Source organism: Myiozetetes cayanensis, unplaced genomic scaffold (assembly GCF_022539395.1).
Source record: "Myiozetetes cayanensis isolate MyiCay16 unplaced genomic scaffold, myiCay2020 scf4, whole genome shotgun sequence".
NCBI lineage: Eukaryota > Metazoa > Chordata > Aves > Passeriformes > Tyrannidae > Myiozetetes > Myiozetetes cayanensis.
In genome coordinates this window covers 68023278-68050807 of record NW_026087631.1, presented here as the reverse complement: position 1 = coordinate 68050807, position 27530 = coordinate 68023278, and positions in this window count along the sequence as shown.

Below are 27530 nucleotides of genomic sequence, written 5' to 3'. Positions count from 1 at the left end.
CAACAGTCTTGAGATATGACCCTGCAATCATACGGGGCCATTTCAACCCCGTTTAGACCTGAAAAAGTGGTCATTGGATTTGTCCCATGGCTTGCTGACTTGTGCAACAACAGTTGTTGTTTCTTTGTTAAATGCAATTCTCTGGAGGGAAACCTTCACTGATTATATGTCAGCTCATTCTCTAAGGTCTCCAGCTGTCCTATTTATACAACTTTGTAAAGCTTTTTTTAAAAAAGATGGATAAATAAATAAATACAGTTCTTATTCTATCAAACTCCTTTCTTTGCTCTATTCTCTATCCTATACTAATAATGTGTAGGGTTATTTTAATCTCTGAAAGAGTCATATGGATCCCACTAGTAAACTTTTTCCCTGAACAGCAGAGCAGATAAAGACCAATGTTCCTTGGACCATGCCAGTTTCCCAGACTCACTCTTCCCTGCCATTCATTAGATAGTACAAAGTACTAGTTACAGTTATCCATCCTCAGAAACAAGCATAAAAATTGATTCTTAAACAAAAAAAAAAATTTAGATAGGGGTATTGATCAAATTACAGATGAGTTCTGAGAGGAAGAACTGGGGTAGGAAAACTTGATCCTTCTGTCAAGTCTCCTTTTTGCACTGCAGATCTGTAGTCCTCTGTCAAGGCCTGCTCAAAAGCACACTGAAGTCAATGTTAAGAGTCTTTTTAATATTGACAATTGATTTTGGATGTGACTGAAGCATTGGGAAAGGGTCTCAATGGTCCCTGGTCGCTGCTGCAATCTGTCTGCTGTTTCTAGATGCTGATGGCTCCCGCTTAATCTAATTCTTATCTTAAACCAGCAAACCCCCTGCCTATCCAGCAACTTTCTCTCTTTCAAAATCTGTTTCTACTCTAAGTGCATTCCCACACAAGCATTAAACTCATCTTGGAACTCTGCTGCTTCTCTCTCTTACCTTACTGACCGAAAATTACTTTTCTGTCTGTGCTGATTTATTTTCTCCTTTTAGCTAAAGAACTTATCTCCTTTCTGCTTCTGTGCTAGCACTTCTTCTTGCCTGCTCATTTTAATTATTTCCCAGTCTTTCTGCACGAATCTTTATTTCTCTCCTGCAAACTTTTCTCACCACTTCTACCCACACTCCTCAGTTGTCTCCCAGATATTTACACTGCAACCTGCAATGTTTTCCATGTTCAGTTGTAACTCTATCACTGTTGTTTTTCTGACCATACAAACAACTTCAAAATTACCTTTTTTTCCCAAAAGATAAACTTCCTGGATATCTGTGTATTTTCGCTTATATATATCTTTTTAATTTGTGTATACATACATATAAATACGCACATATGCATATGCATCCTCACACAAATACATAAACTTAGCATCCTTAGTGGATATTTCAAAGTAGTGGGAAAAATTTAGGTATTTTGATGGACCAGTTTTTACTGAAATATTTCTAGTCAAACCAGAGAAGCATTAGGAAATATGCCATAGGACTCAACTCTGATTTTGGAAAGGTGTGTGGATCTAGGAACAGAATAAAAAACTGCTAGCATCTTTCAGTTTACACAAACCTAGTTATGCTACTAGCTGTGTGCATCCTGATAACACCTGTGGAGAACTAATGCAAAAAAGGACTTTATGATTTTTTTTTTCTGAACAAAGAATAACCACTTTTTTATTATTCTTATTTACAATTCAACAATATATAGTTTTGTCTTGAACCTTGTATACACTTCCGTTTGATACTTTCAGGATGTACTAGGTATTCAGCACAGATACTACTGCATCAAAATTAAAAACTCATTTTACTTGAGCTAAGGAACAGCCAAATCCTAAGCCTTTTAATAAAGGGATTAAAAAGACTAGTGAGTATCTGTTGTTTAGCTTGAGTAGAAAAGTATTATCTGCTCTTTTTCCCTAGGTTACTGTGAAGTTCAGAATTTAGTCATGTGTTTATTTACCTGCTGTTTTATATTTCAGGTCACAAATGAAAAGCTGTAGACATTCATGGCAGGACTTGGAAGGTCAGTGGCAATACCGTGTTCAGATGACTGATTATTGACAACCATGGTCTTCCTTCAGGCTTAGGTTAGTAAGTCCTGCTGTTTTGAGGATGACCTGGATGAAACATCACTGGACAGAACTCTCAGGAGTGGGAATTGCTGGTCTGCTTGGTCCTCTTTTTAGAAACAGACAATCATAGAATGGCCTGGGTTGGAAGGGACCTTAAAGATCATTCATTTCCAATTCCCTTGCTGTGTGCAGGGACACCTTTCTCTAGACCTGGTTTCTCAGAGCTCCATCCAGTCTGGCCTTGAACACTTCCAGAGATGGGTCAAGAGCATCAGGCTCAAAAGTGTCAGGGATGAGCTACATCTGGCAGGATAAAGCTCCAGTTCTACCCAGCTGCCGCTATGTTATGGTCTTTGTAGTCAAGGATCCCAAGGGCCAGAGGTCTTGACCGGCTTATAGAGCTCCTCAGGAGGGTTCTCAAGCAGCACAACTCTCCCCAGATGGCCAGAGTGCAGCCACTGGTAGCTTACACATCAAAAGCCAGGCAATCCTCTTGGAGAAGCGTCTGAAGCTTCCCTTGTCCACTAGCAGTGAGACCTGCATGACTAGTGTTTTGTCATCACCAGACTACCCTCAATTTATCTTGTGCTGGATAATGTAAAGTTAACTGTATTGGTGTCTTTCTTTTTATTGTTAGAATAAGCACTTAGACCTGCACAAACTTTTAGGTGAGGATCTCTGTAGTCATCAGAAACCTCTTCCAGTGAAATAAGGAGGCCTAATTATGAACTGGGAAAATGAATCATGGAGAGTTTAAGTAGCCTACTAAATATGGCAAGAAGACAGAGACAGAGCCAATGAAAGAACCTGGGAAAGGCGCTCACCTTTCTTAATGATTTCAAACAGTCCAGGATAAAATGAAAGATTAAATTTTATTTAACAAGTTAAGACTAAGCTTTATATATTTAAGAAGGGCATTCCAGGATGTGGTTCCTGACACAGCAGGAAATTGCATTCAGTGGTTTTGGAGGTGCCCACCAAATTTTCCCTGTGACAGGTCATTCCATTATTGCCCACTAAAGGTTTTCTTACACCTTTCCCCGAAGCATACTACCCTTAATTCAGAGGTAGGATATTGAACTAAATGGATCACTAGTTTGATCAACTGTGCCAATTCTTACGTTCTTAGAGATGCAAACAGTGTGTAGGACATAAGTTTACCCTATTGTACACAAAGTAAAATGTAAGTGTAGGTACTGGCAGAGGTAAGGGAGAACTGGCTCAGAGATGGGGGAAGTTGCTGATGCTCACACCATTTTGTGGCTGCTCAAGAACTGAAACAGAAGTTTACTTTGTAGAAGAAAGCCCCATGTACACTGTAAATGCTGTTGGCCATGTGACAGCACCATATTCTTCCATGGGCAGAAGTCATTTTCTTCTGTGACTATATTTGATTTCAATTAAAAGAAGACAGCTTGCTTAATCTTTCCTAAAAGTTGATATGGTATACCTGAGTGAACTGGCCAATTTCCCTTATAAATTATGTATAAAATCCACAACTGCATTCTCTCTCAGAAAGTCAGAGGAAAATTCAATTTCTCTTTTAGCTTATATTTTTTTCATGGTTCTTGGGATATTCATTTCATATTTTCTGCTCATTTTTATAAATGTCTTATTTATTCAAGCTCTTCATAGAGGAAAGTAATGCCATGCATTGCTGATTTTATTACTTTGGACAGTTTACAATATCTCTTCAGAACCTAACATGTTAATTGATTTAAGAATTTCTATAAATTTCCCCCATGCCTTAGGTTCATACATACTGATGCCAGGGAGACTTTTTAAAATGTCTTCTGTGGCCCCACAGGAGTTTATCTAGATGTGCATAGTTCTTTTCCTTCTCTATTCCCAGCAGAGATGTGAGGGGAATAGACTGTTGCAGTCCAGGCTCCTTGGACAGTAGTTAGGGTCGAAAACAGATGTGTGATCCCAATCCTACATTCTGTCTTTTAAAATTAGGGATATCTAGCCAATATTCTTACCTCTCTTGATACCCCACATTCTTTTTGTTTGATGGTGAGTTCCCTGTTCCAAATACATGATTCTACTGAACTTCAAACTATAAATCCTATGTATTGTATTTATAGGATTAGTGTATTATAGTTACTGTATATTTTATAATAAAATATGTGACTGTGAGCTTTATTGATCATGTCTGCAGTGCATAAATGCCAGCAAAACACTGAACTCTCAGTGTCCTTTTCCACCCTGCAAGGGTCTCAAAATAAACCCTGGAAATATTTCAGTGGGCAGAGGCAGATTTCCCTGGAACATTACAAGTGCATCAAATGTTATTTGACTGGAAGTACAACTGACTTAATCCAGGACTGAAGGTCTGAAAATGAGTGAGAAAATAAGTAAAGATGATTTTGAGTGATTTCATCTAGGAAATACTCCCCATAGAAAATATTCCCCCCCCCACCCCCAACTTAGGGAGCTTATGTTTGCACATGGTATTTCCAGCAATGTTTATGCCAAGAATAAAACAAAACAAAACAAAACAAACAAACAACAAAAAAAACCCACAAAAAACCTGTCTGCTATAATTCCCATTCCACAACGCAGTCTGTTGTCTCATGGATAATTTGAATATCAAGTTGCAGTGCAACTTGCAGTCAATATTAAGTATGTTACCTATGAACACAATGTTATACGTGTATATATATATGTATGAATACATACATCTATGTACATAATACATATGTTTGCATTTTAATATGTAATAATACTACTTATAAGGAAAAAAGAATATTTCTGAATATTTTAAATATTGTTACAAAAACATCAAGCTGTTGTATTAAAGTTTTGAGCCTCAACCCAGCTAAGCAAAAAAAAAAAAAAAAAAAAAAAAAAAAAAAAAAAAGTAAGGCTTCACCTTATAAGTCTTTGCTGTTTTGTTTAAAAAAACCCAACATAAGCAACCCAAAATCCCAAGAAATTCATACCAGATGAGGAACATATACAAATAATATCTGTGAAGAATCACCACTCTTCTGTACTCTTTTTTGTTTATTTTTTACACTGTTTTAAAATAGGTCTTATTTATTTGGCCTTTGGTAACTGGGATCTCAGTAAAACATTTATTGAAGGAAAATGTGAATTAAAAAAAAAAAAATCAAGCAGACAGGGTTGTCGTAAAGTGTAAAGGCCTGGGTGGATGTCAGGTCAGGAGCCCAGGTAAGTCCAAGTGGAGATGAGAGATTGATCTTTCTAGCCTCTGACCTGTGCTTAGACTTCTGGGTTTCTAATGTCTAATTCTCCAGATTTCCTCAGATGTAATGAACTGGTTGTGTCAGCCTGTGATTCAGGCCTGAGTCCACTTGCATTTAAGGGCTCTTTTACCTTTAACAAAAGGGTTTCTGATCCTGTCCTGTGTAGGATTTCTAGACCATGTAAACACATTCCTTACACCTGTAAACCATCCACTTAGCTCACCTTTCCAGTAACAGACTTATTTGGACAAAATATCTATGTAGGTCCTACTTGCATTATATCACTTAGTATTCCTCTTCCCTCCCTCCCTTTCCCCAGATGAGAGCAGAGGCTGAAGGAAGAGTTGATACGTGTTTTCAATACCAAAATGTGCTTTTCAAGTGGCAAGAGAGGGAGGCAATTTCAGCATTCAGCTTCCACACGTTCTCTTAAGACTACTTTCAATTTAATTAAGACTCTATTTTATCCATGAGTAATGTGTTGGCTCTAATATCTACCTGCTGATGCTAAGTCACAGAATGGCTTTTTCTTATTTCATGGATTTGCTTTCTCCATTTGTTCCTGTTGACCAGGGAAGTTGCTGAATGCAGAGCTGCTGACTGACCATAAACATCAGTGGTCATACCGTATGATTGTGAAATCTTTATTGTCTTGCTTTCTTGGCTTTGGCTACCTTTTAGAATCAAAGTGCAGAATCTGGGGGGTTTTTTGTTGTTGTTGTTAATTTGGTTTGGGGTTTTTTTGTGGGTTTTTGTTTGGTTTTGGTTTTGGTTTGTTTTGTTTTAATTCTATCTCAGTTACCACCTACCAAATAATGTACGTGTCACAAATTTGTGGGTTTTTCAAGGCATCTGAGCTATGCTGGGCATAATAGCTCAGAATTTAGTGTTAGCTATCCACCTTTGCTTTGTACAATACGTTACCTAATTCTGTGAAGTTTATTCTCATTTTTCAAAGGGCTCCAAAAAGCCATACTATGAGCTGTGTTGACCTTGGCATTTACCCTTCTTTATTCTCAGAAGTAAAGTTAGCAGAAAACTCTCCTTCTGGACATATGCCATCATTCCCCTCTGAAATTTTAGAGTATCTTTCAAGTGAAAATAATGAAAAGACAAAGTCCCTGGTGAACTTCCTGAAGACTCTGTGAATTGTGATCTTTATGTGACAATGCGCAGTTTCACTGGAATAGAGGTTATTTTTTAGTGATGGGGAAAGAAAAGGACATGGAAACAAACATGGTGGTGTGCATGTTTTTTGATTCCCAGAAGTAAAGCAAGCAAACAAAGAGACAAATAAACCCCCCACACCATAAAAGATCAAACCAGAAAGAATTATATCTTAAAGCTAACCCTCTGGAGAAGCGTGTGCACATCCTCCTCTTTAGGTCTCATTTACTTCATTCTCATTCGATGTGTTTCATGGAGGACAGGATTTCTTAAGTAAGGGAAATTTCAGCTATTGCTGAAGATCAGGACTATTTTTAAACTGACAGACTAAAAACCTGTGGAGAATCTGGCAAAAAAAGATGAGTTGTGCTGACAGCTACCTTAACTATAGAGTTTTTAATGGTAACTGTAATTACAAAGGGCTTATCCAGCATAAAATAATAATAATAAAAAAAATTACAAGTATTCTTCCAAATTTTCATAGTAGTAATATCAGTCTTTTGTTTTTGAAAAAATACAATAACAAATATTTTTCCTAAGGTTATTTAGAAATGTTTTCTTGGATTTTGTTAACTTGGGGTTTATTTTCCAAAGGGCAATGGGAGCAGGAAAGAAAGCGTCTTAGTTTTTTGGTCTTTGTAGACCTGTAAGCATATACATGCATGAAAACTAGATACACTTTTGAGCCTTAAGAATACCATAGTGTGTTTTGGAAAATGACCTTTGTAAAACTATTGTATTGCTAACAAGTTGTAGCTTGGGTAACTTGCCCAGGAAAGCTGAAAACACGTCTGAAGCAAGAACAAATATGACCATATAGAAATCAATTTTAAATGAATACAAACACTTGAAAATTAGCCCATCTCGTGTCTTTAACTGGAGAAATTCAATCTCCATCTTGAAATTCAGCTTCGTTCTGTTAAACGTTTCCTGTTTCATTTGCACCGTGAATGATCTCAGCAGCTGACTGGAATCATAAACAACACTTATCATTTTGTAAGTATGAAAATAAATTATATCCTCCCTGTTTTTAGAGAAAGATTGCTTTCACTGAGGCAAAGTACCATGATCTGCACCCTGATAGTACAGCAAGGGTGCTGTACAAGCAGTGTTACAAGACCTCATCTACACACACACTTCTTCCAGTTTTAGAGGTACTTACTTTTTTTGGTTGATCTGTTAAAGTCTAAACACTCTGCAGGTAATATAATAGTCACTTCTGTCTAGGACATTCATAACACCATAACATATCAACTTGAGCTGTCTGAAGAATTATGCTGCACCAGGAGGAATTTACAGCTGCACTGGAAATAATTCCACAGCAATCAGTAACCCTCTAATCTTTGTGTGTGGTGACAGAATAACCAAATTAGATCTCTGCTGCTCTGGAGCTGATGTACCAGCCATTATCTAACACTGGTGCCAATGGATGACAGCTCTTCCTACACTCACTCCCAGTCAACACAGATGGACTCAGTTATATGGGTTGGGAAAAAAGTGTTTCTAATATCATGGGTGCATCTCATGCAGAGATGCTTTTTGTTCATTAGCATTTAAAAAAAACAGGGACATGGAAATAGAGGATAAGGATACTTCAACTGCTCCAGGTGAGACAGATTGGCTGTGTGTATACTAGTAAATTGAAGTGTGCCTGGGCGCTGAAACACGATGGTGCTACTAAAAGACTGGACGGTTTCCTGGCATGGATGGGGTTTCAATTTACAGTCTCCCAACTGGTTTGGAAAGTGGTAGAGTTTACCAGCATAAAAGCAGACTGTTCCATGCCAGTTGGCCTGAGAGCCCAGGAACATTTAATTTACCAGTACAGACATACCCTTTGGGTCCATGAGCTGTTGTCTGGGACTGAACTCAAGTTAATAAGTCTTTCTACTCAGTCCTGTGCTTAAGTCCACCTGGTGCCACACTGTGCTGGGGAAAAACAATCCATGATTTTACTCTGGTAGCCTCCTGCTTCAATCCATTTTGTAACATACACAGGGATGTGATACCAACAAAACTTCTCGTGTATTTCCACACTGAAACCTTCATGATGACAAGCAAAAGCTTCAACATACTATTTCCCAGTAAGAGAAACCCGAAGTATTTTTCTCCTTTCCTCCTATGCAGTAGCCCAGAATGGAGGGTGGGACTGTGTCTGCCTCCAGGCAGGCAGAGCACTCAGTCCAAGCTGATTCCACTGCTCTGAGGGAACTTGCCTCCCTTTCTCAAGTCTGCCTCTGACAATGACTAAAAAGAGTCAACTGAGGACGTCAGCTCCTACTTTGCCCCCTCCAAAGTCTTTTGGTAAACACTGATATAAAGCATTATTTCCACACTTAGAGTGAACAGAATGAAGCAAGGAATTGCAAGGTGTCTCTTATTACCTGTTTAAACATAACAATTGATGTTATATGTAGGAGAAGACATTATCAGGACTTCTGTAGTCAAAGCCATCAGTGAATTATGTGTCCCAACTGGTTAATGGCTGCCTTTCTGTAAGGACTGCACCAGTTGCACTGGGGATGTTTGCACTGGAAGTCACTATGCTGGCTGTAGGAACATGTGATTTTGTCTCCCATCTGCCTTGGGAAGGTCTGGTCAGAGAATTCACATTACACTGGCTCTGTGAAGCTTTCCCTGACAGGCACATCATGCTGGCTGGATCTGATTTTTACAGACAGGCATCCCACCTTTGGCAATAGCTTTTGCTGCTGTGAATTCAGTTGAAACTGAGCTTGTTCCTTCTAATGGAAGAGAACTGGGGAGATGCACTGAATAAATATTGAGCTACTTGTTACAGCAGTGCTGACCTTGCTTGACCAGAGTGTACTAACACTGTGGCAGGCTGCTTCCAACATTTTCTGATCACTGGAGAAGAGCAAAGGCACCAAGGAGAAACATCTTGTCTTCCCCATGCTGACTTCCAGGCCTAAGACCTGGATAAAGGGTAAATTCTTCAAGGAAAAGTTAACACGAAACATCCATTTTCTTTTTTTTTTTTTTTTTTTTTTTAGGATTGTAGCTAAAGCAACTATCAGATCTTTTGTTCTACAGATCTCATCTGTATCCCCTTCAATTCAGCAGAGAGCATTAAGGCTTGTCAGTCCCCGTCCTCCTATACCCATAGGACTCAGGAGATGCTGCTGCACTGACTTCATGGCCATCTTGGGAGCGAGAGACATTTTAGGAGCAGAATAATGACAAAATGGATGTGAAACAGATGATGAAGAACTGCATCGTGATAACTATAAAGCCTCCATTAGGCATCCTACTGAGGAGCCATCCTTGCTGTAAGCTGATGTGAAGACTGGCAGATATCAACAGTACCCTGAATATGCTGTTTCAAGTGCCAGAGTTTTGATTTTTAAAACTATTGTTTTTAATGCCAGCTCCATCATTTTTATAGGACCTGACTCCTCATATTAAACTCTTAGGGATGCTAATGCTGCTTTTCTGTCAGGAAAGAAAAACCATGCTTATCTACCAAGGCAGCTAAGACTGCTGCTGCTGGCACAGCTCAGTGTGAGTAACATTTAGCCCTGCAAACAGAACCTTGCTCTAACCTTCTTCACAGGAGAGAATTTCACACAGCACCAGATTTTACATCTTGTGCACACCTTGCCAGCTAATCTCTACCCGATGAAGGGTTTTCTCCCTCTCCTTCTGCAGTTAATAGGTGTTGCTAAATGATGCTGGCCAGAGACTTCTGCTAAATGTCCTGCTTACTGAGAAGAGAAATGCTGCTCTATGACTTGTCATCATTTCCACTTATCTCCCTGTATAGAAGATAATAAGTGGCACACGAATTTATGTGTACATCCCAACCATCCTTAAAGGAGAAACTGAATGATACAGCCAGGCATTGGCACTAGAGGGGGAACAGATTGGGCACCAGTTTCACCACAACTGTTAATTTGCACCCTCTAAGAGAGTGGTTTAAATTAACTTAACGAACTGATGAAGAGCATCTTGTGGTTCTGAGATGAATGCAGCTACCAGGCAATCCTGGTGCTTTGTAAGTTGTTACCCTTCAGTGAGTGGTTTGTGGGTCGGAGTCCTCCTTAACCACGTTAAGGCAGAATAACTTCCCAAATGGAAGCTGCAAAGTTAGTTGGAGGCAAAGGTGCTGATATGAAAGTGTGGGAGATTACTGTTCAAGTTTTCCATTAAAGTGCAAGTCTGATGAAGCTGGGGTGTGTATTGCTTTTGGGCATCTGTCAGAGAGGGAAGTGAAAGCCTTATGGAGCACTGGAGCATGTTATTGGCAGTGTTGTGGGCAATACAACAGTGGAAAGATTGCACAAGCTGCTCCTACGGTCTTTTAACATGTTCATCTGTATGGGCTGTGCTTTGTCTTTGCTGAAAGAATTGGAAAAGAAAAAGGGATGGGAACGAAAACTAAAACAGAGGAAAATGAGAAGGGAAGGAGAAGGGCAGGGCAGGGCAGGAGAAGGGAGAGGGAAGGGGAAGGGGAAGGGGGAAGGGAAGGGGAAGGGGAAGGGAAGGAAGGAAGGGGCTGGGAGGAAGGGAAGGGAAGGGAGGGAAGGGAAGGAAGGGAAGGGAAGAGGAAGGGAAGAGGGAAGGGAGGAAGGAAGGGAAGGGAAGGGAAGGGAAGGGAAGGGAAGGGAAGGGAAGGGAAGGGAAGGGAAGGGAAGGGACAACTTCTGTGAGAAATTAATTAAAAATTTGTGTTGATGATTTTGTTTTTTCCTGAAAGACTTCCCATTAAAAACTGAAGGTAGCTAGTGGTGTTACAGCAAGTGCAAGGCAAGGTCAGTAGAAGCTGGAGGACAAAAGAAAGTGGGGTGTCATCTTCTGTTGGGAGGTACAAATCTTTTAGGGGTGAAATAATTCCACCCATGTCCTGGGCAAGAGAAAGGCCTCTTCTTTCTTATACCTGAAATAAGGGTCCACATTTTCAGAATTCCCCTACCCACTAATCTAAAGTGGTAAATCCCATCTTTGAGGCTGGCCATAATTCTTGAGTGAAATGCTAAGCACTGGTAAACTAAGATGCATTTAAACATGTTTCTCACTGAGTGTTTCTTTCCCAAGTATTGCTGGATAATCCTATTATATAGAAATACACCAAAAGTCAGAGTATCTGATTTTTAACTTTCTCTTCTCTGTTTTTGAACTATTATATTCCCCATATTGCAAGGGAATAAGTCCCTACTTGAAGTCAACCTGGCAGCATTTAGTATAACATGACAGATGATCAGAAATACTGTAATCACCAGTCCAATGTTAAAACACTTCAATGAGGACAGGCTGAATGAGATGCAATGTAAACTTACCTTGGAAATGTTGATCAGCCTATAAAAATTTCAATAAATATGCATCTGAACTAGTTCTTTTGTGTCCCTAAACCAAATAACGCTACTTTGTAGAAAATAAATGCAAACTCAGGAGATTCTGTCAAAGAGACAATGATTTATCTGACTGATGCTCATTTATGTTCCCTTTATCAGAAAATGCGATCCATACACTTCGAGAGTGTCACTACTTTTCCTTCCATTTCACACTGAGATTTTCTGTGCTCAGTAAATAAGTCACACAAGGATCATTTCGACTAAAAAGTTACCTACAGTCAAAATGTATACAGCTGTGAATCTAATAGATGTTATAATCTCCTCAGTACTGTCAAGGATGTTAAAAATTTTGGGTAAAAGAGTATCAGGGAAAGTTAATTGTTGGTAACTATGCTATTAATATTGTAATGTAGTTCTGGTTACACATAGATGCCTATCACACTGAAAAGGGCAGTTGTGCTCCTAGAGATACTATCATTCAGCTGTGACATCAAACTGAGGTGCTGATTAAATGTGGTCATGGTGATACTAGGATACTTAAGAAATAGTATGGATGTTGAAGTTGTCTTGGACCATCAATTAAATGACAATTATTACCCTGCCTCTGAAAATCTATGTGTGAGCATGGATTATTTTTTCTCCTCCATTCTCTAAAGCATAGATGTTCTTCCACTGAACTTTGAGCAGTTATTTCCTGTAAATAACTGATAGCTATGGACAGAGATTAAATGGTTGATGTTAACTTGGGTACACAAATATTAAGAGAGTCTGTGATTTTGTAATAGAGCTTGTATGTGACTTTCAAAATTTTACACAAGGAGTCAGTTTTAAGATACAGCTTTAGATTTTTAAAATAAGCCTTTTCTTTGTGCAGCAAAAGGATGTGGGACAATGGACAGAAGTTGTAGCAAGGACAACTGCTATTAGTTATTAGGAAAAAGTTCTTCCCTGTGAGAGTGGCCAAAAGCTGGAGTAAAACCCCAGGGACTTTAGGGAACCTCCATCCTTGAAGACATTAATAATCTTCCAGACAAGGCTCTGAACACCTCATGCATAGGAAATGAAGGGATGCTGTTTGAACACTGGATGTTCCTGAGATGTCCCACCCAGCCCAAACTATTCTGCAGTTCTGGGATTCTGGACTTTAGGATTGTCCCTTTCCAAAGCCAATCTGGAAGCATCCAGGAGTTCAAAACAGGAATTCAGTTCAAACTGAATGATAAACTAAACCTCCCAGCAGAACAGAAATTTTGCTGGTAGAGAACTGAGTTTCTGAATGCCCTCTCAGATGCACTGTGGTATTCACAAGCTTTATAAAAGGAGACTATGTAAATAATGTAGCTTTCTCTTCGTGAAAATTACAGCCTTACTTTTAGTTCCCTAAATGTTTGGTTGGATCTGGCCTTGACTCTCAATTCTTCCTCACAGACAAAATGGGATTGTAACATTTACTTTTCCTAGATGCATGTATTGAAGTTTCATTTATTTATTTTTTTACTACTTTAGACTTTTAATTACAATCTCGAATGCTAAAGTATAGATATGAAATGACAAGAATGGGTAGATAATTTTTGAGATTACAAGAAGAAAATACTTCATTCAGAAGATGTATTATTTAAAGGTTTTTTTCCATGTACGCATTTTTTTTCTCTCCTTTCCCCTGAAAATATCTCCCCCCTCTCCCTCTGTTCCTGCTGTGTATGAGTACTACCTTGCTGTCTACCTTTGTTAGGTCTCTGTAAGAAAAAGGGCAATTAATATTTTAAGAGACCTCCTTGTAAAATAAAGGTTAAATCAAGAAAAAAAAACAACAATATAAATAAATTATGAATTCTGATCTTGTTCTGGAAAAGCTAGCGCCATGTAAATTTAAAGGCAGCAATGTAGCATTTTAAAGTTGCGTTTGAGTAGTTACAAGGTATATACCTGACTGCCTTAACTCATCTGTTCTGTGGACAGAATTTTAATTATTTCCAAAGAAATAATGTTCCTCTCTTTTTAATCTCAATATTTTTGTGATTACTGCTGATAGCTTTTGTATTTGGTTGGCCTCTCAATACAAGCTTGATGCAATAGTTAAATGGATAATGTAAATCAGAGAATTATTTTTAATCCAGCACCTTAGGAACCATAACTAAAACCAAAACTATTCAGTGATGTGCTGAGAGACAAGCCCTCTCTAAAATCAAATAAACAAGGCATGAAAAGTTCAGGGAGGACATTGGGGCATAAAAGCTATTTATGAGAAAAAAATATATATTTCAGGCCGGTGTACATATAAAACAAGAATCTGGAGCTTCTGCTTTACATACAAGCAGGTGGGGACAGCACACACCACGTTCTCATCCTGTAACCTGAACAGGGTTTGCCCACAGAGTTAAAGTTGTGTATAGCTTAAGAGGTAATTTTAAGGAATACCCAATATATTCTACTTTGGATTTCCTCAAGCAGATATCAAAATAAGTAGTCCATATCTTTGAAATGGACCCTAAAGGTGTTTGGATTGAATTTTTGAGTTCTGATAAGAGACCCTGTTTCATTATAGGTGCCACACACCTAATTTTGGGCAACTATGTTTGAAAGTGGTGACTCCTTTTTAAAGAAACTGAAGAAAAAAAGGAATGTATTATCAATGTTTATTATTTTTTCAGAAGTCGAATCATCATGATACTTGAGAGCTAAACAATAAAATTTTCAAAAGGTTTCATCTACAGTAACCTTATGCTAATAAATTCCTTATAAATATTAATTCACAAAAGTTAAAGAAAAAAAGCCATGGATGTTTTTGCCTTTTGGGAATAGTATTTAATGATCATCAAGTAAATTCATTTGGCCAAAAAATAATCTTGCACTTATTCCCTATTTTGAGAGCAAACATGAAGAGGATGTTCAAATATTATTTAATACATGAGAAATATTCACTTAATTTAATTTTTATTTTAATTTATTTTTAATTAAATCTCAGCTGCAATAAAGAAAGGGCAAGGATGTTCCAACTGTACAGAAATACTATAAAGTGCACCATTCATCTAATTCATCCTTACACTGAAGTCAGCAGGCTTGGTTCCCAGGCTGAATACAAAGTTGATGGTTTTATATTAAACATGACTGTGGTGTAATTAGAATTACACATGCATATGTTTGGCCCAATGACTTTATTAACTTTCTTCCATAGGCAGTTATTGAAAAGAATATTACCAGCTCTGCTTACTTAAAATGAAGCATGCTTCCTGTTTTGGATCTTTCTGGATGAGAGGAAAAAAAAATAAAAAGAAATAATTTGGTCTGTACCCAGGTTCTGAACACTGTGTTACTCAATTTCAATTAAAAGTATTAGAAAGAAAGGTATTTTTGTCTATTCCTTAGGAAAACAGGAAATAAGTTCTGGGCTTGGTTTCTGCATCCTTTCTTTCAGATGTGTATTTGTTCTATTTCCAAATATGAATCAAGACTTGCTGTCACATTGAACCTTGCTGTCATTTGGAATAATACTCTTTTATCCCATTCTACCTGCTTTTTATCATCATGAGTATGACAAGAGTTATTCTTGGTATTTGAATGATAATGAAAGAAAACTAAGCCTGGGAAGGCTGAAAGGCTGGTACCATCTTGTGTAACCTCAGAGCTCTGTGACAGAGGTCTCCATTCCTCAGTAGTCAGCCACCACTGCACTTATGTCTCTCTTTCTTTCTGTGATGAAAAGTAGGCACTTTTGAGATGCAATTCATGTGAGCCAACACAGATATCCATGTTTAAAAGATATGGACCTCTTTCCTCAAATGCCTGTTCCTTCCATTGCCTCTGAAGAGAAAGTAACAGCACAGACGAGATGAAGATGTTGGTCTCCTGGAACATCTGCCTATAAATTAGACAAACCCCAAAGGGCTTTCCTGATTTTACAGTCACTGTAGTACATTCATGGCCTAATTGAGGTCAGGATTTCATTTTGTGGGTGCAGTCCCTAGGAATAATGGGATTCCATTTGTGTTGAGAAAAAAACCAACATCTTAATAGAGAAGATAAACAAAGATAAATGGAGATTAAGTGACCTGCCCCAGATTAGTGGCAGAACCTTGGAGAAAGCTAATGTCTTGGTTCAGTACCCAAACTACAGAAATACATTGCCATTTGGGACACAAATCACTGAACATGGCTTCACTGAAATGACTTGCACTACACTACTGCAGCGGTGTTGCATGACACCTTTATTATTAATAATGCTCATGATGAGTGAAATTTTATTACTGCTGAGTGATGCTAACCCTAACTAGGATTCTTACTTCCAGGCATTGTGCAAGAGATAACCCCTGTGGGTCAGTTGTTGTCCCCACCATCATCCTGAGAAACTCTTTGTTCAATTGCGTGGTCAGCCAGAAATCACTTCTGACCAAAAAATTTGTGGGAACTGGGGGAACAGGAAATCAGGGACTGCACTGATCAACTGACAGGTCCAGGTACATGGTCAACTGAGAATAAAAAGGTCTGGAAGGGAGTGAGCACTGGGAGAAGATGGAGTTCCCCTGAGTGCATGGGAGAGGACACTTGAGTTTAGAAACAAGGGATGTAACTGTTTGGAGAGAGAAAGGCTGATTTTGGAATTGCTCACTTTGATTGACAGTTTAATAGGAAGCATAACTGCTGATTATATTGACAGAGTTGATATATGATAAAGCATTGAGAATAGCCAAATTCTGGTGATTGACTTGTCACAGCTACCCGCAATAAATATATGAAAAAACTGCATAAAAGATGCAAGGAGTATAAAACCCATCACTCTAGGAAATTTTATGCCAATTTTACACTCAGTTTTCAAGAAAAGAAGTAATATTTGTGCCTAGAATGATAATTGCAGAGTAGCATTCAGGAACCTCCAGAATTATTGATAAATGATGATAGAAAACACCAGAAGAAAAAAAAAGGTAACATAAAAATCTACTGTCAGTTTCTTGATAATTACAAATCTACAAAAAGGATGGGAGGAGAGTGGAAGAAAAAATCCCAGACTTGTATCTTTATTAGGAGCTCAAAATGTCACATATAAGCAAGGAATACTACATAAAATATTAAGCGACTCTAATGCTGACTGGGAAAATTTATAGAGTTAGAGCTGTCTGTCTTAAATCATGCCCTCTAGTTATCTGTGCTTCATCTTGCCTAACTTGCATTCTCTGAGGGCTGTGCAAGTTTTTAATTCTGTGTATTTATAAAAAATTTACAAAGGATTAATTTAAGCACTACATTAAGATAATAGTAATAATAATGATAATAATCTGAGAGGCACACAGAGGGAGGGAGAGAGATGTTGCAGGAAGGAAGGTTTACCAAACAGTAGTTACAAAGATGTAGCTTTTCCCCCCTTGTTTATTTGCTTGGTTTTTAATGAAAACTGATGTTTTCATGTCTAGAAAAGTAATTATTTGGCAGTTTGTTGCTCTGTTATGAAGAACTGCTGCTGTATATCATTATGGTTGAAACTAGCCTTTCGTTACAGCTTTAATAATGATTCTCTACCTGCCACTGCCAGTAAAATCAAGTTTGGTGAAGTATCTTACTAACTTATGTCTGACTAAAGCGTATTTTTGGTGGTGGTTGGTTTTTTTGTGGTGTTTTGTTTTGTGGGGTTTTTTTCTTTCTTTTGAAGGAAACTCACTTTCTGTTTATATGTTCTGAACATTCCTCTCACCCAGCATTCAAAGACCTGGAAGTCTCCATTTAAATCCAAGATTTGGTGATATATGGCACCTCTTAGCCTAATTAATTGAATCACTAGGCATCTACCTGTGGGTTTTCTGTTTCCCCAAACAGCACAAACCCCCAGCTGGAATCCTAATCTTCAACACTTCAGTACAGTGAGCACCACAGGCAGAGAAGGGCCAAGCAGGGGACATCACACAGTGAATTAGAGAGTTCATGAGGAAACAGTAAAAACAAACACAGTTTTACATGTGAGAGGAAATTACCTCTAGAGCCAGGGCACAAGCAGAAAGAACAAAGACACTCCTCTAAGGTTATATCAATTTTGTTCTGAGAAAAGAAACCCAAAACCCCAAAACATTTACACGTTCTTTACAGGAAGGGAATGTTATAAACAACAGCAGGATAGGAGTCATATAGAAGACGTGAATGTATTGTCAGTAATGGGAACTTTTAACTTCAGTGAATTCTGTGTGAGGGCCTTGAAACAAGCAGCAAATACTTTTGACTAGTGATCGATCTTTTGAGGGAAAGAAATTGTTAAACTGGAAGTCACAGCTTCTGGTGTCCAAATCAACTGAAATAAAAAAATCCGTACATATAAGATTGATTTGCAAGGTAACCCTTGTCCCATATATCTGGAGAAGGAAAACCGAGACTTAGAAGCAGAAGACAGGAAGGGAACATATGAAACAGCCCTCCACAGACTGCTTTGGAACTTGCTTTCCTCTTATAATCCTCCATATGATATCTCCAGACTATAACTCCCATGAAGTATTCAGAATAGTCAGTTCAGTCTCTGTCACAGACACAGGGAAAATATTTTAAGATCTGTATTAATTTTATTTGTTAACAAAGGCATTCTGGTCTTTCAGGTGTTTGATGTCTTGTTTTGAGATGAAAGTGAATGTGTAAATATTGGACTTGAAAATTCTGATTTTTGATGAGTTCATTTTTCTTATTGTTCTTTTATATTCATTCTTACTTAACTGTGTTAAAGAAAGATGACGTTCCTTAGTGGCACAGGCAGGCAAGAAGACTATCTCTTCCCAGAATTACTTTAGCCTCTGTGTTATAAAAATGTTGTAAAAAAAAAAGTCATATTATCAATACATGGATTACTTACAAGGAAATGAGATTAAACACATTAATTTAGAGAAAGCATTCCTAAACCAAAACTGGGGTAAGAGCAGGAACTATTTGTGACAAATTCTTCTCAGTGTTCTGTCTTCAAATAATCCCTCCTTAATTTTTTAAAATTTAGGTTAAGATTTGTGGTACATGGCCAAGCCTGAGAAGGCCAATCCCTCCACTACCCGTGGAACCTGAATGTGCTGTCTGTTCTATTGCCTGTCAGCTCCAAGAACCCTAACCCATAAATCACACAGGGATGGGAAAAGACCTTTCCCATGCACCCTATAATGCATGGAATTATTTGTCTTGAGATTTTCCCTGTCTCCCTTAAATACAAAATGGTGTTACTGAGTAACAGGGATTCATGGAAGAACAGGAGGAAAAAGAAAAAAAAAACAAACCAGAAGAGACAAGGTACCACCCCATTTTGTAAACTGAAAGGACTTCAGCTAATGCTCCATAAAAACTGGCTTAATATACAGTTATTACAAAGCTTCAGTTTTTTGACAGATTAAGTGCTATTAAATCACTTTGCTCTGAAGGCACTAAAAGGTCACAAGATGAATTAGTTCAGGCCGTCTTAGCCTACTCCTCAAACGTTGCTCCACTCAGAAGAGAGAGGAGTGGAAAAAAAAAAAGAAAACTGAACTGGAAATTATGACCCTCTAAATGTCTACAGGATGCGAAGCTGTGAAGAATGACAGTGCCTTGTCAAAAGCAGGCAGATGGGCTTTTATCAGCTTGCAGGGCAATTTTCTTCCCTTTTTTTCTTTTTTTTTTTTTCCGTTTTTCTTTTTCCTTTTTTTTTTTTTTTTTTTTTCTCTTTTTAGGGTAGGCTATGATCCATAATGTTGCATGCTGCCCTTTAGGAAGAATTTTCCAGTTGAAAAGATCAGCAGGCATAACCTAGCCTACTGCTAGGGACATACTCAGGTTGGATGCAATAATTTTTTTAACAATACATTGGGAGGATTTTTTTTTTTAAGTGGCTACTTTAACAGGAAGAAATTCCCTTCTGAGGGGGTTTTCATGTGGGTTATGGTAAGGATGGCATCTCATGCCCAGTGATGTTTTATTTTTGTGTTTTTCTCAAGGCATTTATACACTGAAAGCAAAGACTGCAGGTGTCTATTGTTACCAGTACTGTCTTCTCTATACAGATTGATCACTCTGCCCTCAGTGAAGTTATTCCAGTTCTGCAAGGTCAGCGAAATTGGGATCAAAACTGAATCCTTGATGAAGCTTTCAATAAGTTACTGATACATTTTTGGCTTCAGCCACAGCAGGAATGGCCCCTGGCTCTGGGACTTGTATACTGACTCCGTTAGGGGTTTAATTTCACCCCAGAAAGCAGAAAAAATCAGTACTCAAGAAGACTTTGTCCTTAGTTCACCCTACTGGGGCCTAAAAGTTGTCGATGGCACATTGTATTTCTCTACCCAGCGTTTGAGAACAGCAGGGGATCTTTACATTCAATAGGCCATGAGCTGCATTACTTCAGCACAATTGATGAAGAAAGGATGGATCAGTGACCTTCGCTTTTTGGATTTCTTTACATTTTTATGGATGAATGTCATGACTGCCACGTCTTTTCAGGGCTGTTTTTTTTTCCATTATCATCCTCAGGTTTTTTTTTTTTCTTTTCTTCCCGTTTTGTGGATCTAAGCCTTACTTCCTAATCCACTAATGACTTGCTCTCAGCAGCTCAGAAGGCATTGATACTCTTTGTGCCAACTACCTTCTTTTATAGCACAGAACAATCTTGACTCAGCAAAGCACTTAAATACGTCCCCAACTTTACGTGTACGAAGAGTGAGTAAAGTCAGTGGAAGTCATTCTGACATGTGCTTAAGTACTTTGCTGTATTGGGTCTTCCTGTGTATTAAAAACCTGTTGGTATGACAGCACCTCTCCCTCAAAGCCCTTATTGATTGTCTGAATCAATCTTTATCATGGGTGGAGGAGTAATCATGTAAACAAAGAACCGCCGAACGCTCCGTCTGAAAAACGAGAAACGCACGGGCTTGTTTAAATGAAGCAATCCAGGCAGCATCAGTCCCCTCCTTAAAAAAAAACAACCTAAGTGCTCAAACAACTAAGTGTACCTCAACTTAAGGTGAGCACATTTGTAACAGCAGTCTAAGAGTAAGGTGAGATCAAGGACAATCCAAGGCGCAACTGAAAACACCGGCACACGAAGACTTAGCTTCTAAATCCAGCTGTCCTAGTAAAGCTACTTTCTGATCCCAGTTTCCAATAATGGGAATTCACATTGAGAAGCATTTTTCTCCCTTATGGAAACAACTGCAACATTAAACTTGTATTTTCTAAGAGCAGAGCTCTGCTTGTGCACAAAAAAAAAAAAAAAAAAAAAGAAAAAAAGGGAGAAGAGTTATAAAAAATATGCTGAATGAGGAATAATTTCCATGAAAACTTTTAATTTCAGTTGCTTATTAAAAGGAGAATTCATGAACAGTAACAACTCGGGGAATAGACTATTTCCAACTGGATTATAGCTTCTGGTGATAATAACATTCACAACTTATTTATTTTCTTGCAAAAAAGGCTAACAGTATTGAGCTCTGTTTCTTTGAATATCATTGGTTATATGTTGAGCCCTGTCTGCAGGCAGACAAGTAAGGATTGACTCCACTGTAAACCTGAATCTGACTTTACTAACCATAAACTAGAGAGGTAAAAGCAAAGTCTGACCTTCTCTGGTTGTTCATTGCCATAGACAAGAAAATAAAATTACAGTTTAACAGTACTTCAAAAGGCACAGATACTTTTGCTTAACCATGAGACTCAGTTTTTCAGTCTTCTTCCCTAAAGGCTTCTCCTTTCCCATTAATTTCAGTGGTCTTTAGCTCTTGGCCTGTCTAATAATACATAATTTGCTACATATTTTAGAAAATTAATTGAAGTTGAAATACTGCCAAAAAATGTGTGCACTAAGCTTTCTTCTCTTAAAAAAAAAAAAAAAAAAAGACCCTTTGACCCTTTCCCAGTACAACTAAAGATTTTTTGGTGGGGAGTTGACCCATTTTATCAAGTGAACTGTTGATTCTTCTGTAAAACTAAGGATTTCCCACTGTAAAATGTCAAACTTTAATTGAAAAACATGGGTTTGGTCCCAGCAGTCACCTAAAACAAAGGAAAAACTGTGTTTAGATTAGAAACCTGAAGACTATGAGTGTACAAACCCCAAAGATGATGTACTTCGATTCACAGTGCTGCTTCAAAAGAGTTAAAATGTTTGTACAGGGTCAACCACAGCACCTCTCATTGAATGAAATGTACCAAGACCTTTTGAAGTTCTGATAGGACTTATACGAAGAAAATCTGGGCTTGAACAAACTATATGAGAAAAACTGGGCAGTAGCACTTCAGCAGGAGTGAAGCACCTTGGCTGGGTTGATATAACCCGATTGTCAGTGTAGTTAATTTGTACAGCTGGTGTGCTAATATGGTCGTAGCAGCCCTTATTCCGGTTCTGGACCATCAGAGAATCATGTATGGGCTAGTCTGGATTGCACAGACATTTTATGAGGTAAAGATGCTCTCATGGATGCATTGAAAACACTTTCAATGTCACTATTAGTTTTTCTTCTGCTCATCTCTTCACCTGATGAAAGATGAGATTGGGGAAAAGAAATGGAAATTGCTGAAAACTAAAGGAGTGCGAGGAAGAAAATAAAAACTATAGTCAGACAAAGAGAAGAGTAAGAAGCAGAGGCAAGGGAGGTAAGAAATGAAAACTGCATTTCTTGTGGCAATAAAGAGGTTAATAAATGCCTGGAATCAAAGACAATATTCTAGACTCTCTGACAATATTCTAGCCTTGACCTTTGTGAACTGCTATCAGATGATCTTTTCTTATAGTTGGGAGTGATATTACTGTCTCCAGTTTGTAATCCTATTCACAGACTTCTATAAAGTAGTTTGACTCCTCTGTCCAGAAAGTTTGATAGCTATGGCCTGTGAGAATCAAGAAGGACAAGCTGGGGTAGCCCATGGTTGTCATTTACAAAGAGCTCAGTTTAATTGCACAAGGTGAGAGCAAAGACTAAACTCAAGCTCCTGAAGTTAAAAACAAAGCCAAGAACCCCAAAAAAGTTTGTATGGCTTTTTTTCCCATAACTTTTTCATCACTGAAGATGACAACAGGGTGTAAAATCCATACAAAATCACAAATTCCTCTCTCTTTATCCATTTTGAATTCTGCATATATTCTATTTCATTTTATATTTCTCCTTATACCTACAAAAATTTCGAATTTCGACAAATATTCAGTTGCTGTTTTAATTCACCTCAGGGGAAAGGAAAAAGATTTTAGCAAGTAAAATTAAGCTTATTTAAACACTTTTGCTCTTTGAATGAATTCTACTCCTTAAGAATGGGCAAAAGTTCACTGACTACAAGAGAGATGGATTTTCTCATTAACACTGTGAATATTTGATGTAGTATTTTTGAACACAGACCTATGAGCTAGGTAAATTCTAGTCAATAAAGAAGCTTTCTGAAAGATCACATACAGGCTTGTATGCAAACTGGCCATTGCCTTTTTTTAAAAAAAAAAAGTCTACATGATGTTCTAGTGACAATTAAAATGCTGCAAAGTAACATGCACAAGACTATGATAAGCATAGCAAACCATGAAAGTAGGGACATGTAAAGCAGTAAAGAAAAAGAGAAAAAAATGGTTTCTTAGACGTTGAAGTGACTAATTTCTTCAGGTGAGAGCTACAGAGAAAACTGGTGACAAAACCACTTAAGACTGACAGCACCGTTTAACACACCCCAAACATGGAATTACAGCGGCATTCTCTTAACTGGGATACACTGGAATAATCTGCCCTCAGGGATGAATTTTATCACCACAGTGAGCTAAACACGACAGCTCATCCAGAAATGACTCTGTCTTACATGTGGATATACAAAATACAATCTCAACCTGTAGCCAATGGAGAATAGAGAGTCTGCTCCAATTTGTGTTTCTCAGCACCCAAATCTGTGGCAGCTTTGAACGTTCTCCAGTGAGGAACTGCTGGATTTAGCCTTTGTCAATAGCAATTGGATCTGATAGTAATGGGAAGGCACCAGTATCTTCATCTGTGTAAGAGTAACACTCAGTGAAGAACTTTAGCAGCTTGGAGTGAAACAGTTTAAGGCCAATCTGTTTTCTCTATTGCAACCATGGAGTGAATGTGAGCAAGGAAAATTAAAAACAACATTTCTGCTGTTTGGGAAGACATTTTCTAGGAATTTCATGTCTAGTTAAACAATCTTTTTTTTTTTTTTTTTTTTTTTCAATCTCACATCCCTGTCTCTAAAGGTTTGTATTCTAATTGTTCTATTTTTTTTATCCTTTCTCGCATTTCCCACTCTTTCTTCCCTTTTGGTTCTCTCATTTTTTTATCAATTCATTTCATTCTGTTCCCCAGAACATAAGAAAATGAAGAAAAAATTACCAATAAGATTATTTTTTAATACTAAGGTCATTTGCTATGCAAATATCATTCCTAATTAGATGGTAAGTCCTGAGTACTCATGAATATGAAGAGTACATGATTTAATTCTGTCCTGATTCAGCCCTCCAGGCCTAACTGTAAACAGAAATTCCTGGGTGCTCATCCTGTCTCAGGTCTATAGGCTATAAAACAATATTTCTGCCAACAACAAGGAAGTACGTAAATACAAAAAGAGGGAAGGGTGGCAAAATCTCTTTAAAGTCAGTCTCTTAAGCTACTTCTTAAGACACATATAATACCAGCCAAATAGATTGCTTAGCACTGTCATCAAAAAGTATGTACTTGTGAGGCAATAAATATGTTTTCACTTCAATGAACTGTCAAAATAAAGTTTTCTTTGTTTCTTTAGGAGAAAGATAAGCATGAACAAATACCTTTGCTTTCTGCATGATTGTAGGCACTACTGAAGTCAATGGGAACTGAGAGAACCCAGAACCTGATGGCTATTACAATTTTTCTTGTTATTTTATCTTGCCCTCCTGGTCTGGTCTTTTGATTCTCTCTATATTTTGCAGCTGTCAATGGGATGTTAATGTGTTATGACATACTCATCATATCACAAAGGAAGAAACTATTCATCTTGGAGATCAGACCTGTCATATAATTACACATTGACTACAGCAAATCAAAATAAATTATTCCTTAGAATATACATACACTTTATACATTGACTATACATGAGCACCTGTGGGTATGTGTGTGTGCTGGGAACAATAAAATAAAATTAAATTAGAATTGCAAGGAACTGGTAGTTGACATATTTCAAAGACAAACTATTTGAAATATCTTATTTTTTTGAAAAAGCAAGTCCTACATCTGCCCCCTCCCCCACATGTCAGGTTTGCCTGTGTCTAAAATTTCTGGGTCTACCATAGCTCACAGGTACACACACACATGCACACACACATATTTCTCCTGAGGAAAGACTTCAACTTTTGTGGCAAAACTGAAGAAAGCATGTCAAGAGGCTGTTGGGGTAAAAAAAAAAAAAAAAAAAGGCAAAAAAAAAAAAGCAGCTTCTTTCCTACAATTGTTTTTGGATTCTGTCCAAAATTCACCCTCGCTGCCTTTTACTCTTGACACATTTTCCCTATGGAGTCAATTTTTTATTTATTTATTTATTTATTTTTGTTATTTTTTTTTAAACAACTGGCAGATTTTAGGTTGTGCACCTCCATTGCTAGTTTGGGATTCTGAGACTCAGAGAGCAGTGACTCTATATTCATGTCGATATTAAATAAGCATGGTATTTAAAGACAACTGTGGGCAACTTTTTCTTTTGATGCTATCTTGGGATTTTTTTAAAAGGGTTTTATATAAGACATCAAATAGTTACGAGGAATGTGGCTGTGCTTTTTATAACACAAGAAAGGTTAAGAGCAGAAATCTTTATAGACATTGTAAGAAGTTCCAGGGGAACAGAAAGCTCTGTGGACTCAGAAGATGGATTTCACCTTCAAGACTAGGATTCAAGTTCACCAGAGGAATCTCAAAGTAGCAAGTGTTTTGATCTCAGCTCAGTTCTTCAGGGCTTTGTGTGTGTGTGTGTGTGTGTTGGTTTCTCAGAAAGAGCTATGTTTTGCATCTAATCTAAAGAGGTTAGTTCCCTATAGATTAAAATTCAAATGGCAGGGAGAATACTTGAAGCTTCTCTGTAGTCTGAACCCATTCAAAGTTTCTGGGAGAACTCACCTGCTTCCAGACATCTCAGCTTCATGAACTATTCTTAATTGGCTTTGGTGTTGCTTCTCCTTCCTGGGTGTTTAGATGCTCAGTCTGCTCCTACCTCTCCTGTGTTGCATGGATAAGGATCCATTCAGGATGTATCTTGAGATGGGTTATGAGTTTTGTAAGGAAGGAGTAAGGAAGAGAAAAATGAAAGGAAGCCCCGTACAGGCAGGCAAAGGAAGGTCACAATCCTGGACTAAAGGGGATCTTTGGAGAAGGAAATTACAGTGTGGTGAGCTGGCTCCATTAAAAGAGACAGACAGTTCAGGACCAGTTCATGCAAGCAGAACAGTCTTGAAAGCAGGCTGTGGACCAGGTGCAATAGCAAGGACAGGCACTGCATGTAGTGTCTATATGCATTATACAGAAAAAAGAGACTCTGAATAAAGATCAGGTCTGGAGGAGAATATAGGGTACTTGAGTCAACTGATGAAGCAGGCATGGAGGAAGCATAGACTTAAAAAAATAAAGAGAGAGAGAGAGAGAAAATGTCTGTGAGAGGTAAAATGCTACTGAACAAGACTGCAGAAGGGAAAGTGAGGGATGGTACAAAGGGGAGGTCATTGCTTAGCTATTTCTCGGACTAGGAGATTTTTAACTATATACAAAAACATTAAAAAAAAAAAATAAAAAAAGATCCTACATCTTGACCTCCTCAGACTCTGACACAATATCCATATTTATATTTGATATTACACTTTACATATATATTTGTTAATCTTTTCCTTTCATGTGAAAAGAACATAGGAAAGTAGAGAATAATAGAATGGATTCATACTTCTGAGTCTTCTCCTTCATCTTCCTGTGATGTTATCCTACTCTGTTTCTTGTGGTAGCAGCAGAACCATACCAGATATGATTTTTTTCCTTTCCTTATTTCTGACTTCCACCAGACTTTTCAGTGGTCCAGAGAAATGACAAACATGGAAGAAACTGAAAAGATGGAAATTAACTAACTGGAGATCAACACTGACTATTACAAACCAAAAACTGGAAGAGTTTGAACAGTTTGCCTGGATTAGATGAGCATCCAGAGGTCAATGCAATAAAAATTGACTCTATATGGCAACGCAACCATCTTCAGTTATGCTTAGAGTGTGATATACACCATGAACAAGTACACCAAGTGGAGATGAAGGTCTCGGTTCAGTAGTCCACATTTTGGCATCTAATGCCAATTGACATGCCTCAGTTTGTCCTGTCCAGTGTCCAACAGCCACTTTATGAGCTACAGATATCCCGTGAAATCTGTGTCATATATGCGAGTGATATTTAAATATTTTGGGTATTTTAAGCTATCACTGATAGATTGTTTAAGCTACCTAGAAAGTTCCATGTCTTGTACTTATGTCTGACATGCCAATATCTAGGTGGAGACTAAATATTAACAGCAGTTATAGAGGTCCAGTGAGGCTTTTAGATGACAGAACATACATGTCTGATATGGAATAAACTGGATTGATCTCTAGACCCTGCTGACTCCCTTGTCTATATCTTTAAGAGGATTTTGAAGAAACAAAGTGCATGTAAGTATACTCCTACTTTAACAACACCTGAAATTAGCTGCTCTGATCTACAAACTGTATCCCAGCTCTTCAGAGTCTAAGCTGTGAGACCTGGGGCTAAACTAATTTTCTTGAGCATAGGCCTCTAGTACCATTTGAAAAGTCCTGGGCCATCTGGAACATCC